Below are 4201 nucleotides of genomic sequence, written 5' to 3' on the forward strand. Positions count from 1 at the left end.
AATCTTAAAAAGGCTTTCACCCAACAAGGACACTCGTCCAGAGAGGTCGATCGCACGTTTGAAAAAGCCACCCAGATACCATGTGAAGAACTGCTGCAGTACAGAAGAAAAACTCCCACAAATCGCACACCGCTGGTTAGGATGTATCACCCCTCCCTTGAACCTGTACGGAAAATCCTCAAAAAATTGCAACCCATACTAGACAGAGACCCTATTCTTAAAAAGATCTTTCCAGAGTCACCCATCCTAGCCTTCAAACAAGCACCGAACCTCGCCAATCTCATCACCAGCAGCAAACTTCCTCAAGCCCAGAACACACCAAAAGGATCCAGACCGTGCCATGACAAGAAATGCAAAACCTGCCAACACATCTCCACCTCCCCCACAATTACTACACCCCACAACAGAGCCATCAGCATCCCTGGATCTTACAGCTGCACCTCCAGAAATGTAATATACCTCATCCAATGCACCAAATGCCCTGATGGAAAATAAGTAGGAGAGACCAAACAACAACTGCGCACCAGAATGAACGCACACCGGAAATCCATCAAAGACAGAAATACCCAATTACCGGTGGGGGCACATTTCTCACAGGAGGGCCACTCTCTCTCCAATCTCTCAGTCCTGATCCTCAAGGGAAACTTACACAACACTTCCCAGAGACGAGCCTATGAGCTCCATTTCATCAACCTGCTGGATACTAGAGATCATGGACTAAACATAGACATTGGATTTTTGATACATTGTAATCTGCCTGGCAACTGACTCCCCAGCCCAGCCCAGCCCAGCCCAGCCCCTGGCTTGTTTACTTTTCATTCCATCCAGGAAGAGCACACACCAAGTGCTGAAACTTCCTTAGCCTGACGAAGGGTTTTTGAACCCAAAAGCTTGCTTAATAACTTTTCTCCAACTATTTGGGTTGGTCTAATAAAAGATATCAAATTCACCCAAAGAACCTTGTCTGCCTATGTCCTTAGACCAACACGGCTACAACCTAAACCCCTGAATATATAACACGTACTTTTAGAAATGTCCTTTTTTGAGTTTAGTTCAGAAAGCAAGATGCAGGCTACCACATTTTTATTATTATTTAATAATAGGTCCATACAATGATAAAATATTTTTCAAAGCTTTCCAGGATGTTTCACTTGTTGATCATTAATAGTTTGTTACTTAATGTCTTCCCGACTCTCAAACTTGGTTACAATGAATACCAAAAAAGCAAACAATTTCATGTTAATAAAACAGTTTTTTTCGAATTCCTAGCAGCTGGATTTTGCTCTTACTGTTTATTTTGCTTTGTATATAATGGACTAAATTTTCAGCCAGTTTTTAAGTCAAACCTGAGCTAGGCTAACTTTGGCTTTCACCAGCTGACAGAAAGTCTCAGAAATAAAAGGTGGCAAAAGCCAAAAAAGCAACCCATCTTTGAATTCTGAAGAGCAAAGCAAGCAAACAAGAGCTCATTGCCTCCATTCAAAAGGCACATTTGTACAGTCACTAATGCTAACACACTAACTGTGAAGCAGTTTTAAGTAAAGGTAAAAGAAGTTATATAAAAAGAAAGGAAAAAGGTCAAGTGTGTGTGTGTATAAGTATATACCTATTTTAAAATGTCACTCAACATTTTTATTCTGCCTTTTATCCCCCAACCTTTTCAGCCCTGATTACTATTCTAAACAAGTGCTTTAAACAATTCACAGTAAGCAACTTTAAAGAGTGAGAGGAGAACTAACAATATAATCAGGCATAGTACATTGTAAATGCTAAACAACTTTCAGGAAACTCTACTAAAACTTCTGTTATGGAATGGTATATATCTGCATGTTTACATCAGCTTATATCCCTATTCTTACGTAAAGTTTTAAATTCTGCCCAATTGTCTAGAAAAAAAGTGTTCACGTAACTTCCCTTTTTATGATCTCTTCTCTGAAGAATTCATTTCAAAATTTGGATCCTTAAATTACTATGTATAGAATAGATATAGATCATTTTTACCTGGCAGGGATGTTGTGTAGTTTCAATGATCTGAACATGAAAAGTGCTAGGCATGATTATTAGTAACAACAATTTGTGCCCATGTTATTCTTGTGAATTTATTTGCATTGTAAAACTTAATAAAAATGTATTAACATAAAAATGAAAGTAACAACATTAAATGATGTTTAGCTTGATTCTTACTACTTGTAGCAAAAGCAAACTAAGGTGCCAGTACAGAAATGTAGTTAAGTGTGGGCAAGAAAGTACACGTGCAGACATTATACTTTTCTAACACACTGACTTAAATGGGAGTTAAAGCTCTGATCATTTACTTTTCCTGAGGGAGGATGTTTCCCTGAATCAGCCTCCAAAGCTGCTATCCTGTAAAGACCTTCACAGGAGCAGCACAAGCAACCAGTGTCTTTGATATCAGCAGGACTACTTGCGTATGTAGTTACTTGCAGGCATGAATGTGTTTAGGGTAAGAGCCTAGGGTTTTGATTGTATAGCTTACGTCAATGACATTATTCACACAACTCACCAGGATCACTGAAGGGTTTCAGCTTTTCTTTCCTCCTGCTGTTACCTGCATTAGCTGGCAGGGATATGATTACTGGGTTCCAGTTGCATTTTCATTTTCTTGGTCACCCCTTGATGAGGTGCAACCCTAAACAGGGATACACTCAAGCTCTTGCTTATGTGTTTTGTTTTGTTTTTTTTCAATAGGGGTTATCATAGAAAATAGAGGTTGGAAGAGACCTCAGGAAGTCATCTAGTCCAATCCCCTGCTCAAAGCAGGACCAGCCCCAACTCTCTCATCCTTTGGGTCTTAAAAACTTTAAGGATGGTGATTCCACCACCTCTCTGGGCACCCAGTTCCAATGCTTTACTACTGTCCTCCTGAGAAAGTTTTCCCTTGCTAGAACTGTGTCCACCTGGATTTTAAAGCCCAAGCCCTGACAAGGAGCTGGAGCCGTCTTCTCTCATGACTGCCTCATGCAAGAAGCCCAAGTAGAGACTGCTCCTGGGCCCTTCACACCCTTTGCTACCAAATTTAGGGACTGCTTCTACTAACTTTTGGGACTGCTTCTGGGTCCTTCACACCCAATCTCACTGACTTTAGGGACTGTTCCTTGGCTCTTCACACCCTTTCCTACCGACTTCAGTGGGAGCAGCATCAGGCCTGAGTGCCTCATAGGAGGAGGGCAGACAAGGTTCTTTGGGTAGATGTGATATCTTTTATTAAACCAACTAAATAGGAGGAAAAATTGTTCTCTGCAAGCTCTCGGGCACAAACACCCTTGTTCAGGAAGGGAGAGTCTGCTGGTCTGTGTGTGCTGTAGGGCAAACAAGGTTCTTTGGATAGACGTGACATTTTTTATTAGATTCATAGATTGTAAGGCCAGAAGGGACCTTGGAAGATCATCGGGTCCAGCCCCCTGCACCAAGCAGTAAAGACAACTGGGGGTCAGGTGACCCCAGCAAGGTGACTGTCTAGTCTCCTCTTGAAGATTTCCAGGGTAGGTGATTGCACCACCTCTGGAGGGAGCTTATTCCACAGTCTGGACACCCTCACTGTGAAGTTTTTTCCTGATGTTGAGCCTGAATTGATCTTCCAGGTGTTTGTGGCCATTACTCCTGGTTTTCCCCTTGGGTGCCCTGGTCAATGCTCACTGAGCCCTTGCTGTACTCCCCTAGTGTAGCAATAAGTTGCTACCGGGTCCCCTCTCAGCCTTCTTTTCCCTGATCCCTCAGCCTTTCCTCATATGGCCTGCCACGTAAGACTCATCCTACAGGTGGCTCTTCTTTGGACTCTCTCACGCTTCGCCACATGCTTGTTGAAGTGCGATGTCCAGAACCGGACGCAGCACTCCAGCTGTGGTCTCACCAGGGCTGAGCAGAGCAGAGCAGAGCAGAGCAGAAGAATTACCTCCTTGGCTTTGCTGGAGATGCAACCGACTGATGCACGCCAGAGTGTCATCTGCCCTGCTGGCTGGCTGCAGCCTCATATTCATAGAGCGGTTTATCATTCCCCCCGGGGTCTCTTTCGTTTGTAGACCGACTAAAGAGTTGGAAAAATTGTTCTTTGCAAGTTTCCAGGCAGGACACCTTTTGTTCCAGATGGAGGGTGAGGCTGTTGGTGTTTGCAAGGGGGCAAAGCAGAAGTTGGGCAGGCCCCTGCCCTGCCACCCCATGCTCACTGCCACCCCCCCCCACA

The 4201-nt window shown here is 43.5% G+C and overlaps 1 protein-coding gene across 1 annotated transcript in view; it reads left to right on the forward strand.

Moving 5' to 3' along the window:
- Positions 1-4201, forward strand: part of GALR1 (galanin receptor 1) — a 29851-nt gene that overhangs the window by 8977 nt on the left and 16673 nt on the right. The gene's annotated exons all lie outside the window — the stretch shown is intronic.

The sequence above is a fragment of the Alligator sinensis genome, unplaced genomic scaffold, assembly GCF_000455745.1.
Source record: "Alligator sinensis unplaced genomic scaffold, ASM45574v1 scaffold286_1, whole genome shotgun sequence".
Taxonomy (NCBI): domain Eukaryota; kingdom Metazoa; phylum Chordata; order Crocodylia; family Alligatoridae; genus Alligator; species Alligator sinensis.